Source organism: Diceros bicornis, chromosome 5, assembly GCF_020826845.1.
Source record: "Diceros bicornis minor isolate mBicDic1 chromosome 5, mDicBic1.mat.cur, whole genome shotgun sequence".
NCBI lineage: Eukaryota > Metazoa > Chordata > Mammalia > Perissodactyla > Rhinocerotidae > Diceros > Diceros bicornis.
Genome location: NC_080744.1, coordinates 73,817,721 through 73,832,650, shown reverse-complemented (window position 1 = coordinate 73,832,650; position 14,930 = coordinate 73,817,721). Strand labels below are relative to the sequence as shown.

Below are 14,930 nucleotides of genomic sequence, written 5' to 3'. Positions count from 1 at the left end.
GGTCCCAGGCCATTGTACCTTGAATGGTCCTTGCTGTAACTGAGAACTCATCGTGGGCGTCAGCCATATATAGTGGTGATCTGACAATGACTAGGTTTGTGGCCTCAAGCAAGATATTATCCCAGCTGGGTTCAATTTTATCCATCTACAAAATGCTGGTGATTAACCCTGCCTAACTTACGGTACTGTAGAAGTGAAGGGATATACAGATGCCAGGTAAAATATAGTAGGAGAGGGATGAGCTATACCAGAGAGGGTCCAGCCTGGAATTTAGGATGGCTGGGTTCCAATTTTTGGTGAGGAAAATTTGCTTCATCTTTCTGAGTGTCCCCACCTATGAAATGAAAAATTTGAATTATATGCTGCTAAAGTATAACTTTCAAAAAGTTAAAAAGATGACTCTTACAAACATAAAATGAACACGTCAAACATTTTAATCAACTCATTAATAAATGAGGAAATCAATAAGATGTTGACACCAGTTAAAGGAGCACTAGAGGAACTAGATATTTATAGGAAATTTGATAAAGAAATGTTAGAAAAAGAGATTATCGTGTTAGATAACAGAGCTAGTAAATTCCTGCAGGGAAATAAACCAAAATCTTTAGGGTTGTCTTTTCTACCAGGGAGAGATTAGCATTTGCATCTCTACTGGACAAAAATCTACAAGTTAGCAATTTTAGTATGACTGGGGCATTTAATCAGTAATCTTGACAATATTCATTAAAAGGGCTCTTACAAATCTAAAAAGCTATGAATCAATATTAATAATATTTAATTATATTAGTGGTAATTCACAGTTTACTGAAAAAATTGCTTTGGAAATAATAGCTTTTTCAGCTGCTGGTATCTACTTTGGTATTTATTTTTGTTAACCCTCAGTATTACAGGAAAATACTTTTTTCTCTCCTAAGAATTTATGATTAAAACATGGATAATTTTATTTATAAACACTTGAATGGTAATGAACACATCATTAATAGAGAATCTTCACTAATTCTCTCTCCTGGTCAGGTCAGCTGATTCCTTTTGGTTTCTTGAAACACCATCATGTGCTGGCCGCAGCCCAGTGTAATATTAATATGCTGCTATCTATTATCTTCTTCATATTTATTTTGTTATTTATTTTCTCGTCTCACAGGGGATGCCAAAGGCTTCTTGAGTTCTTTAGATTTCATAAATGTCATTTAAATTATTTTTGTCAAAAGGAGTTCAACCTTATGTATCCTGTAATTTTCTATTAATATCTTTGCATTTTGAAATTTAGGAATCCATCTAATATTTTGTCTATTTTCAAGCTTGTTCCTATTACTCATAAACAAATGCTTTACCCATACAGCCTCATCGTATTGGCTGTGTACTTCTATTGTCCAAAGCAGAGCCTGTGAGGAGCACTTGGGACCAGCAGTGTATTTGGGACAGACCTCAGGAAGCTCTGGTAGGGGGTGTGGAGGTGAAGGCAGCCAATCAAAGGGTATGTGGAACAGGTTATCACCGTGGGGGCCTGGGATGGAACACACCTCAGAGTTGTCCTGATTGGGGGTGAGGAAGCTGGGAGTTTATCCTCCAACTTGGTATGTCACTGGCTAAGCTCCTGTCACTTGCTTTAGGTAGGGTGAAGCCTTCAGATGGAGAGTCACAGGAGCTGCTGCTGTAAGACACTTACTGGAGCTGTGAGCGCCAAAGGGGCCAACACCATCCCTGTGGACATGTCATTAAAAGAGCCTTGGGTGAACAGGCTCTTTGTAAAGCTTATCTATGGAGTCTTTGAAGTAGTATCTAGTATTGGTTTTTCATGTCTCATTCAACCAAATTGTAGTTGGCCTTTACCCAGTTCTGAAATCCTTTTTGAGACTTTTGTGCTTGGACAAGGTGTGGAGACTTCAAATACCAATTAAATGATCATATGATCTTGATGGGTGTAAGGAGTTAGGAAAGGGGCCTTGGAAACCATTTAAGGTACCCTTTAACTTTCAGATGATTGAATAACTTGCCCCCAAATACCCAGTTGGTGAGTGGTAAGCTCTTGTACCCCATGTGATATCTCTTCCTAAAAAGTGAACATTCTACTGAAATCATAATATTAGCATAGGCTCCAAGCGAGATTACAAGGTGGAGAAATTGTCTGGTGTTCTTCTACTTCGTTTTAAACCACTGACCATCTCTCCCTTATCAACCTTCCCCAAAGCCCTTCATCTCCTTCTCAGCTCCTCGCCTGGGCTACATGAGGCCCAAATATGGTGTGGCTGGATTTGGCCAGTTTTCCTCGATCATCTGTTAGATCATGAGGACTTTGATATCTATCAAAAGTGACCAACAGTGACTAATAGTCAGGCATTTGGCAAGAACAAAGCTACCCAGTGAGACAACACCTTACTCACGAAGGAAACCTTACTTGGGGTAGGTGAGGATATTTTTATTATAACTGTATGATTCAGATATGGATTCTGAAATTTCATAGTATTGCATTTAGGTAAGTGACCTAATATGTCATACATGTTTAAGGCTCAGGTGTGATTATTTCTGATTCATGGTTTTGGCTCTGTAGTTTGTTTGTATAATGACTTGAATACTAATTTATTTAAGTCATGATAAATGGTCAGAGTACCATTTAATCTAAGACAGCAATTTCACTTATTTTCTGAAAGGAGTTTCATCTCACTGGAAAACTGAGATCAAATCGTACAGATCTGTTGTTTTCTGGAGTCGGTGTGTGAAAAAAACACAATTAATTGTCAACAGATTGGAGAGGGGATAATGGGATAAAAAGAAAGGGAATTGGATGAAATGGGTCTTCTCTGAATGCCATCTGCAGAAAGAGGAAACCCTTTTGTGTGCATTAGGAGAAGCATTGTTTTGCTTTGTGCCCCTGTGTGTATGTGTGTGTGTGTGAATATGTTTATGTGCATGTGTGTGTTCTTTACTCTTGTTTGTTTCTAAAGAGCCCAAGTCCTACTCTGAAGAGGTATAGAACCTGAAGAACTCAATCCTTCCCAGTCTCCCAAAGCCAAATGTGATCTTTTCTCCTTTGTTTCTACTCTTTTCTCTGCCTTCTCTAGTTTTAATTGAGCATTTTATATTTTATATGATTCCATTTTTTTCTCTTCTCAGCATATTAGTTATAGTTTTTTTTTGCTCTTTTTTAGTGGTTGCCCTTGAGTTTGCAATATACATTTACAACTAATTCAAATCTACTTTCAGATAGCTCTATGCCACTTCATGGGTATATAACTTGTAACAGAGTGTTCCTAATTCCTCTCTCATCTCCCTCATCCCTCATAACATTGCTGTCATTTATTTTCCTTAACCATAATCTATATTCACCAAATTCATTTCTGCTATTATTATTTTTAACAAATTGTTATCTGTTTGATCAATTGAGAACAAGAAAAATAAAATATTTTCTTTTACCTCCATTTATTCCTTCTCTAATGTTCTTCCTTGCTTTATGTAGATCCGAGTTTCTGACCTACATAATTTTCCTTCTTTCTGAAGAACTCCTTTAAACATTTCTTGCAAGTCAGGTCTACTGCTGACAAATTGTCTTAATTGTTGTTTGCACAAGAAAGTTTTTATTGTTCTCGACTTTTGAAGAATAATTTTTCTGGATACACAATTCTAGGTTGGTGGTTTTCTTCTTTCGACATTTTAAATAGTTCACTGCACTCTCTTCTTGCTTCCATGGTTTATGAAGAGAAGTCTAATGTAATTTTTATCCTTGCTCCTCTATAAGTAAGGCCCACCCTCACCAGGCTTCTTTCAAGACATTCTTTTGTCTTTGATTTTCTGCAATTTGAATATGATATATGTAGGTGTAGTGTTTTGTATTTATCCCACTCACTGTTCTCTGAGATTCCTGGATATGTAGTTTGGTGTCTAGTATTAATTTTTGAAAATTCTCAGTTATTATTTCTTCAAATATTTCTTCTGTCCCTTTCTCTCTTTCTTCTCCTTCTGGTTTTCTCATTGCGTGCATGTTACACTTTTGTAATTGCCATGGGTCTTGGATATTCTCTTCTGTCCTTTTCATTCATTTTTTTTCTTTGCATTTCTGATTTGGAAGTTTGTACTGGCATGTCTTCAGGCTTGCTGATTGCCTTCTTGGTCGTGTCCAGTCTATTGATGATCCCATCAAAGACATTCCTCATTTGTGTTACAGTGGTTTTGATTTCTAGCATTTCCTTTTGATCTTTCTTAGAGTTTCCAGCTCTCTGTTTACATTGTCATCTGTTCTTGCATAGTGTCCACTTTTTCCATTAGATCCTTTAGCATATTAATCATAATTGTTTTAAATTTCTGGTGTGATAATTTGAAAATCTCTGCCATATTTGAGTCTGGTTCTGAAGCTTGTTCTGTCTCTTCAAGCTGTGTTTTTTATCTTTTAAGATGCCTTGTAATTTTTTGTTGAAAGCCAGACATGATGTATTTGTAAAAGGAACTAAGGTAAATAGGCCTTTAGTGTGAGGTTTGCACTTATCTAGCTAGGAGTTATGTTGTGTTTACTGTTAGCTATAGCTGTAGGTGTCAGAGGCTAAAATTTCCCCTAGTGTCCTTGTTTTGGTCTCCTCTGTTGTCTTTGAGTTTCCCTAGAGACGTCTTCTTAAATTTTAAGATATGAGATGTGTAGTTCTTTCAGTTGTATGCCTCTGTTAAAATACAGGAGCCCTAGTGATGTGGTAGTAAGCTGTCAAGGGAGGGAAAGTGTAATAAATCTCAGTCTTTTAGTGAGCCTGTTCTCCTGGGCTATGACCTTCACAAATGCTTCTTCATTGTCTTCTAACTCTTAGATGAGATAGGAAGTCTAGAGGGAGCTGGAATTGAGTATTTCCCTTCCCTAAGGTTAGTTAGGTTTTGGTAAAACCCTGTTTTATCCTATTTTTGCTGGTAAAATAGTTCCCTTGAGGGTAGGCATTGTTAAGAAGAACAGAATGCTTGAGGAATGTTTCAAGATGGCTATTTTTCCCTTCCCCCTGCTGGAAAGATGAGGGGATGTTTCTTTGGTCATCGCTGTGAGAACCTGGTAGGGTTCCTGGAGGGAAACTCTTGAAAATGTGAGGATCCTCTACAGACTGGACTCCCTGGAGTTTTTAACTCTCAGATTTTTCCTTATTGAGCCTCTGGCAATTTGCCAATTACAGTTCAGGTTTTCCTATCCTAGTACTGGTTCCTGCAGAAGTTTCTGCTCCTGGGCTTCTGCTCAAGTAAGTTCTGTTTCTCTGTATTTACCTGTCTATCTTCAATTTTGGAAGCAGTGATTTGCCTTGTGACCTCAATTCTTTGACAGATATAAGAGGAGTTACTGATTTTCAGTTTGTTTAGCTTTTTTCTTGTTGTGAGGATGGGAGTGATGACTTCCAAGCTTCTTATGTGCCCAACCAGAAACCAGAAGTCCTTGTCCTCTGTTTTTCCTGACACTCTCTTATGGGTAGGGTCCAGGCTGGTGATTTCAGCTTTTTCCCCCCAACGATATGTCTGGTTGGAAATGGTGATGAGAGAAAGGGAGGCTGAGGTGACTTTCAGGGTTCAGGGTTTGTGTTGAGTAGATGGAAGTATGATTATTTATGAGCTTTCCATCTCTGTCAACCTGCCTCCCTGCCCTCCATGCCCCAATTACAAGAGTACTCAAAGGAATTTGTTATCTTAGAACATAATTTATCGGCTATTTAATGCAGTTATTATGATTGCTTTCATATTCCCTGACAACTGAAACTAGCATTGCATTTATAAAACTTTGCTAAAGATTAAGCAACAGATAGCTGGTATCTCTCTAAACCTCCATACTCCATTCTTTACACAACATTTGTTGAGTACCTACTATGTGCTAGGTACTCTTCCAGACACTGGAAATACAGCAATAAACAAAATGGACAAAAATGCCTATTTTCTTTGGCATGTTCATGCCATATTCTAAACTGGAAAAAATCAATAAACAAACGTGAAATATACAGTATGCTAATTGGAGACAAGATGTATGGAGAAAAACAAGTTAGAGAAAGTGTATAGAGATGCCAGTGAGGGAAGAGGAGTACAGTTTCCTTAATTTTGTGTTTTCACTGTTACTCATCCATCATGAATACAAAGTCTGTTTTGTCTTACTATTTCATTACCCAAGACCACACTTCCACTTGTTTAATCTAAGTCACCAGCTAGGCTATACATATCTTGACAGAGCCCTGTCTTAGCTTCTGTGATATCGCCCATAGAAACTGGGAGACTGCAAGTCTAGGCTGTAACTTTGGGCAATTTATTTATCCCTCAGTTTCTCTAGCTGAAACTGACCATTCATCTAGCTGCCCAAAGCAAATCTGATTTATACTCATTTCCCAACCATCTGTCCCTTTTAGAATTTGTCCCATTTTTTTTCATTTTTCAATGAAATACAACATTAAATATTTCTAGCCCCTCTGTCAACTGTGCCAAACAAACCAGGATACAAGGTTATCCAGTATATATGAGAGGAAGATAGAACATCTGAAGAAGTGACTCTCGCCTTGTAAAACCTCACTGAATGTGAAGCACTATACAAATGTGCATATCATTCTTTTCATTATTTATTTTGCTTAAAAACTTGATTAAAATAATAAAAAGAGCTATTCCTCTTTTAATGAGTGCTTATAAGATTGAAAGTGAAGTAACTTTTGTAAAATAGAGTGTATGATAATTACAGAGTTCCATGTTTTATTTTCATAATGTCACCAAGCAGAGTGGTGAATTCATCAGTGGAATATTGGTTGAAGCCAAATGACTATTTTGTATTGATTATTCTGCTGACTTTCTTTAGGAGCCAGCAATATTTGAGGACCACATAATAGACTTTCCACAGTAGATGTCTTCTGGTATTTTTTATCTTAATTAATTTTCATCTGTTCAACAAATGAACAGGGTTTAATTTTTCTCAACAGAAATGCAAACATATAAGTTAAATACTATATATACACTTAATGGTTATGATGCCTGAAGTGCGAGATCTGAAGTCAAGTCATTCCTGTAACAGAAAACACCCAGGACACAGAGAATCATTGCAAGCTGCACAGAAGATGGCTCAGGCTTCGAGAATCTGTAGCTTCTCTTGATTAAATGTAAATCAAGTGTCACTGAGAATGATTCTCAGAACATTTTCTCCGAAGAAATCTAGTGTAAACCTTGGAAATGAGACTCGAGGATTGCATTAAAAAGTAAGATGATTTGGCCATGATATCACACAAACCACCTGCTGGCTGAAGAAGTGAAGAAAGACATTATAGTAAAAGGATTTTTTAAAATCACTAAGAACAAACACAAGTGAAAAGTGACATACACACATATATACACACACAAGTGCTTGGGAAAGCGGGTGTTTGGATCAAGTTAGTTGATAGAATAGTTTAAATCATATTTTAGATGAATTACGAATATTAAGAGAATAGAGAATCATAAAAATGCCATGATGGTTGGTCCTGATTAATTACTTATTAATATTCTATGCCTTAGATCATCAACACAATTCTGAATTACATACTAATGTTAAATGTGCAAAAGTGCTGGATAATAGAGAAGTCTTGTTGATAATATAAGTAATAGAAATGGCTCTAATTTGTTAAACCCCTAATATGTACCAAACTCTGCACTAGAAACTTTCTATACATGGTATCTGACCTTAATGTTAATTTTCCAATATAGACTTTATTGTATTCATCTTTACATTACTATATCAGATTGATTCTCTTAATTTTTAAGTTTTTATTTGTATTATATATTTTTATTGAAGTATAATTGGCATACTGTAAAATGCACGGATCTTAGATATTCAGTTTTATGTATTTTGACGCTTGCCTAGATCTGTGTAGCCACCATCCAAAAAAGATAAAGAATATTTCTGTTATCCCAGAAATGTTCTTCCTGCCCTTTTATGTATTAAGCATATCTTTTTATTCTGATGCTTTGACATCTTGAGACCTTGCTGAAGGGATTGCTCCTCCCAGGGTTAGCTAATTTCTAGGGATAGCAAACAACTCACCCAGGAGCAAACCAATCAATCCAGAGCCCCTATGCCCCAGAGCCCACTGAACTTATTCAAACTAGCCAGTCCTAAACTGCTCACTCGGCCGTGTCCATACCTTCCCGTGAAAACCACAATAAAAACTCCTGTCCACAGATCTCCCCCTTCCAAACTCCGCCTCCTGACCAACCATGGTGCTTCTCTGTGTGCTCCTCCTGCAGCATGGCAAACCCCCTCCTCATGGGAGCTCTCTTCACTGACGATCATCTCCTGATCTGTAGGCCTCACCATACCTGAATCATAATAAAACTTGCATTTTAAAACATTTTACCCCCAAATTCCCCAAAGCCCTGAAGCAACAGCGTTATGATTTCCATCACCGTGAGTTACTTTTTGTCTTTGACTTTTAATAATTTGACCGTCATGTGTCTTGGTGTGGATCTCTTTGTGTTTATCCTACTTGGAATTTGTTGAGTTTATTGGGCGTGAAGATTAAGGTTTGCATCAAATTCTGGAATTTTTCAAATATATTTCTTACTCCTTTCTCTCTCTCTTCTCCTTCTGACACTACCGTTACAGATATGTTGGAATGCTAAATGATGTCCCACAGGTCTCTGAGGCTCTGCCATTTTTCTTCATTTTTTTTCTTCCTGGTGTATTTAGAGTAGATAATCTTTATTGAACTATCTTTAAGTTCACTAATTCTTTTTTCTTCCAGTTCACATCTGCTATTGAATCCCTCTAATGAATTTTTTATTTTATTTATTGTCTTTTCGAATCCAGAATTTCCGTTTGGTTTATTTTTATAATTTTGTTATATATTGATATTCTGTATTTGGTGAATCATCATCATACTTCCCTTTAATTTCATGAAGGTAGTTTCCTTTAGTTCTTTGATATCTTCTTTGTATCCTTTGTCTATTTTGTACAACCCCTGGACCCTCTAAAAGAGAGTTTCTATTTTTTTTCCCATGTGTGAGTCACTTTTCTGTTTCTTTTAATGTATCTCATAACTTTTGGTTGAAAACTGGACATTTTAGGTAATATATTATAGCAACTGTGTATTCTGATATCCCCAAGATTTGTTACTGTTACAGTTTTTAGTTTGTTTACTGACTTGCCTGGACTAATTTTGTGACATCTGTTACCCTACAGGAATGGCCTCTGATTTTTTTTTCTTTCTTATTCTTTTGCTTTCAGCATTTTCTTTCTTTTTAAGTCTGGTTTCCTAAGTGTTGCCAGTGGATCAGCAACTTAGCAGTGACAATTGCTTAGTCAGAGGTTGCGTTTAAATCCCTTGAATTACTTAGATTTCCACCCTTTCCTGCTGAATTTTTTAAAGTGAAGGAGCTAACAAGTATGCCGTGTGTTCAGCCAGAGGCTGGTAGTTCCAAAGGCCCTCTCCAGTCTCTTCTGAGTGGATGCAAGATAAGTGAGATATTAGCTGGGGCTTCTTTGGCTGTCTCTTTCCCTGGATCTATCTGTTAAATTTCTGGCTGGTCTGCTTTTTAGTTACTTTCTTCAACTAACATCTCAGCAATGTTAGCCTTCATGATTGTTTGCCCCTGAGATCTCTATTGTTTTGACAATGCCCCTCAGATTTTCCCATGGGATTTTTAGTAGGATTTTCCCGTGCTGTACTCCAGACAAAATCAGCCCTGTCTGGCAGTGAACTGGAGCTGCCAGTACTCATGGAATGGCCCACCCTTTAGGGCAGAACTTACATGTCATGGAGTTGAGGGTGCGTCGAAGCAGTCCCTGGCTAAAATAACTTGAATTCCTGCCACTTATACCCAATTCAATAGCTTTTATTGAATAAATCCTTCTCAATTTGATGTGTGTCCTTCAGCCATTATTTAGAGATTTTAAATTATAATTTTTGAACATTTTGTCAATTTTATCGTTGCTTTTTTGGGAAAGGATTAACCAGAGTGTCCTTACATAGACACTCTGCTACCATAGATTACTTTTGTTTTTTCTTGTATTTCAAGCAAAGGGAATCAAAAAGTGTGCACTTATGTGTGTATGCATGTGTATCTGACTTCTTTTGACAATTTTTAAAATTCTTCCAGGTTGTTTATATCAGTAGTTTCTCTACTTTTTAATTTTTGTTATTTATATATAATTTTGCTTTCATATAGAAACTCCAGAAATAGTAGAGAGAATACATGTGTACCCTTTACCTAGCATCTCTTAATATAGTATAATCAGAGCAAGAAAATTGACATTGATACAATATGTTAACTAAACTACAAACCTTATTGAATTTTACCCATTTTAAAATGCACTGTGTTGTGTATGTGTGTGTGTGTGTGTATGAAAGTTTATCTTGTGGATAGATTCATGTAACTTTTACTATAATCAGGATATAGTACTATTCTATTGCTTAAAATAAACCCCTTATTTTTTTTTATATTCATATCCTCTACCTAAATCTAGCCAGTCACAACCACTGATCTGTGCTCCATAACTTATTTTATCATTTCAAGAATGTTATATAAGTAGAACCATAGAATATTTAAACTTTGTGAGACTTTTTTCACTCAGAGTAATACCACCCAAGTTGTTGCATGTATCAGTAGTTCCTTTTATTGCTGTATAGTATTCTATTGTATGGATTTAGTATAGTTTAGTATATCTGTTCACCCATTGAATGGTATTTGGGTTGTTTCCAGTTTTTAGCTACTACAGAGAAAGGTACAGTGAAAATTTGTGCACAAGTTTTTGTGTGAGCCTAAGTTTTTATGCTTGTAGGGTAAATAACCAGGCATAGGATAGATAAGTCATATGGAAAGTGTAGGTTTAATTTTATAACAAACTGCCAAAATGGTTTTTAGAGTGGCTAGACCATTCCCCATTCTCACCAGCAGTGTAGGAGACATCCAGTTGCTGTGTATACTTCCCAGAATTGGTTTTGCCAGCATTTTTTATTTTAGTCAGCCTGTTTTAACTTGAATTTACCTAATAGCCAATAGTGTTGAATATATTTGCAGTGCTTATTTACCATCCATATATCATCTTTGCTGAAGTATTTCCCATTTTCTAATTATATCATTTGTTTTCTTAATATTAAGTTTAGAAAGTTCGTTATGTATTTTGTGTAGAAGTTGTTTCTTAAATATGTGATTTGCAAATATTTCCTCCCAATATGTAGCTTACATTTTTCTTCTGTTAACAGTGTCTTTCACAGAGCTGAAAATTTTAAATTTGACAAAATTCAGCCTAACAATTTCTTCTTTTATGGATCTTGATTTTATGTCAAATCTAAGAACTTTTCAGTTAATCCTAGATCATGAATATTTTCCTATGTTTTCTAAAAATATTATAGTTTTGTTTTATGTTTACATATGTGATCCATTTTTAGTTAATATTTGCATTATATAAAGTATTAAGGTTTAGGTTAAAGTTCAGTTTGGCCTATTATTGTCTTAACACCATGTGCTGAAAAGATTGTCAATTCTCTCTTAAATTACTTTTGCATCTTTGTAAAAAATTAGTTGGCTCTACGTGTGTGGCTCTGTTTCTGGACTCTCTATTTTGTTTCATTGATCTGAGTTTATTCATATACTAATTCCACACTATATTTATCATTGTGTTTATATAGTAAGTCTTTAAATTAGGTAGTGTGATTCCTCCAACTTTATTATTCTTTTTCAAAATTGTTTTACCTATTCTAGTTCCTTTTCCTGTACATAGAAGATTTTGAAACAGCTCTTCTATATCTACCAAAAAATCCTCTTTGGGTTTTGATTAGAATTGTATAGTGTCAGTGGCTGCTCCAGGAATTACAATATACATATTTAATTTACCATGTTCGGCCAGTGTCAACATTTTACCACCTTAAATGGACTCTAGAAACCTTACAAGCACTTAAGTTCCTTTATCTACCCCTCTGCTTTTTATGATATAATTGCCTTAAATATTCCACTACCAGCATTGAGAACTAAATTAGACAGTGCTATTATTTTTGATTCAACAGGCAAACACAATTTTTTAAAACTCTAGAGAAGAATAGTATATTATGATTACTCGGATATTTACCATTTCCATTGTATTTTCTTAATTCCTGATGTTTCATGTTTCCTGCCATTGTCAGTTCTTTCTGTATGAATAACTTCCTTTAGCAGTTCTTTTAGAGTGGGTCTGATAGCAACAAGTTCTCTTAGTTTTCCTTCATCTAAGAATGTCTTTTTCACCTTCATCCCTGAAGGGTATTTTTCTTTTCTTTTTTTTTTTTAAGATTTTATTTATTTATTTATTTTCCCCCCAAAGCCCCAGTAGATAGTTGTATGTCATAGCTGCACATCCTTCTAGTTGCTGTATGTGGGACGCGGCCTCAGCATGGCCGGAGAAGAAGTGCGTCGGTGTGCGCCCGGGATCCGAACCCGGGCCGCCAGCAGTGGAGCGTGCACACTCAACTGCTAAGCCGCGGGGCCGGCCCAGGGTATTTTTCCTAGAGATAGAATTCTGGGTTGATGATTTTCTTTCAGCATGTAACAAATGTTGTGCTACTTCCTTTCGACCTGCATGAAATCTGATGAAAAACGTGTTGTCATCTAAATAGTTGTTCCCCTGCAGGTAATACTCCACTTCTCTCTGGCTGCCTTCAAGGTTTTTTTTCTTTTTTTAAGTTTTCAGAGATTTGATTATGATATGTCTAGGTGTGCATTTCTTTGGGTTTATATTTTGGGGACTTTCTTAGTTTATTGAATCTGTAGGTTTATATCTTTCACCAATGTTGGGAAGTTTTCACCCATTATTTCTTCAAACATTTTTTCCACACCACACTTTTCCTTCTCACCTTTTGGAACTTCCATAAAACAAATATTAGGTCTCTTGTTATATCTCACAGGCTGAGGCTCTGCTACTATTTTTACAATTGATTTTCTCTTTCTTGTTCAGATTGGAAAGTTTCTATCCTTCTGTTTTCAAACCCACTGATTCTTTTTCTGTCATCTCCATTCTACTTTTGAGCCCATCCATTAAGTGTTTTATTTTAGTTACTGTATTGTTCAGTTCTAAAATTTTCATTTAGTCCTTTTGTATGTCATCTATTTATTTGCTGAGACTTTCTTTTTTCCCATAAGTTTAAAGAGCACTCTTCATTATTTACTGAAGTGTTTTTTTTAGCACTGCTTTAAAATCCTTGTCAGATAAGTTCACCACATTTGTTCTCTTGGTGTTGATGTCTACTGATTGTCTTTTCTCATCCAATTTCATACATTTTAAGTATGAAACTATGAAACTCCTGTACCTATTTAAATCTATTATTTTAGGAAAAAATAAATCAGTTTGTTTCCAAGTTCACATTCTGGCCCACATTTGTGGGCTGTCATTTGAATGTTAATTTTATTTTCAAAGCTTCTTCAACACTCTTCTGGCCTGCCTTACTTTGTACTACCCAGAGGCCATTTGTATTCGCATATTCCTTATTCTAGTTCATTTCCTAAAGCTTTTTCTCTGTTAATTCAGGTTGGTTTCATTCATGCACAATTTGGATGCGTACCCAGGAATTAATACACAGATATAAAGTATTTTTCCAGGTTTCTTCTTTTTTGGTGGAGGAGGTGAGAAGCCAACTCTTTACTGTAGTTTGCTTAGTGCACAGTGAGGATGGCTTGCAGGTCTCTGTCTCCCAGTCTCCATAGACCCTAATGGGGAGTGCAATGAGCACTACTTCTGCTCATGATAGTACAGAGTTGGTGGACTTTACAGTGCTCCACCCCACAGTCGCTACAGCACATGGTGGAGGGTGAGGAGTGTGACTTCTTTCATGGTGTTCATCGGGAGTGGGGCAGGTATATCGCAAAAGTTTTCACATTGCACGGCCATCCTCTTCTTATCACTTGAGTGGGTACAGTGGGCTTTTCTTGTGTGTGTGTGTGTGTGTGTGCAGAAATGAATGGACATGTGTGTGAGCATGTGTGTATTTGTGTCACTGGCATTTTTAAGTTGCAGGCTGCTCAATTTCCCAGGCCAGGTATAAATACAAAATCTCAGGAAAATTACCACCATGTCTTCTCTTGAGTCTCAGAGTCCCTAGCCATTCTAGCTTCTTTTCTCCACCTTTTCTCCACAGTCTTCTAATAGTTGTGTTATACATATTGTGTGGGGTTTTGAGTTGTGATCAGAGGACAAGTAGGGTGGAACATGCTTACTCCATCTTATCTGGATTTTTTTTTGATCAGTATTATTCTCTTGTATGAATATACCAAAATTTGTTTTCCGTTCTCTTGCAAATGGACATTTGGGTTGTTTTCAGTGTTTTTACTGTTATGAAAAGGCTACTATAAACATTTTTGTTTAATTTTTCAAGCATATATTTTTATTTCTCTTAGATAATTGGAAATACTGGGTCACAGGGAATATACATTTTTACTTGGGTGAGAACAGTCAAAGAATGCTGGATAATAAGGTTTTTTTCCTTGAATTTTTGAAGTTTCAGACCTAGATTAGAGAAAATAACAATAATTTTAATAAAACATTGGTACTTTTAGTTCAAAATGGCTGACTGAGCATAGCATTTACTTCTTTCACATCCCGTAATTTTACTAACATTACAGAAAACGTATAAAAATAAAATAATTTTATAGCATCACAGAAAATCCAGGAAGGGTTTCATCACTAGAAGAGACTATTGAAGAATATGTGGAGAATAAATGTCAATGGAATAGTATACAATAGTGAAGATAAGTGAACTATGATGACATCCAATAATAAGGATAATTATAAGAGCAATATTATATTAATGAAAAAAGTAAGTCTCAGAAGATTATTTACATCATAGATTGTTTACATAGTGATGACCTTTACAGAAAGAGAAAAAACAAACTATATGTGTAAGTATGTAAGACCTTTATTACAGGTCTGTAAATAAAGTGTCTGCAGTGGAAGTGAGCTGAGTAAGTGTGGAATCGTGACTGAGTCAGTGGAGAGTGTACCAACTGGGTAT

At 36.0% G+C, this 14,930-nt stretch overlaps 1 protein-coding gene across 1 annotated transcript in view; it reads left to right on the top strand.

Moving 5' to 3' along the window:
- Nucleotides 1-14,930, top strand: part of GABRG3 (gamma-aminobutyric acid type A receptor subunit gamma3) — a 634,800-nt gene that overhangs the window by 428,621 nt on the left and 191,249 nt on the right. The gene's annotated exons all lie outside the window — the stretch shown is intronic.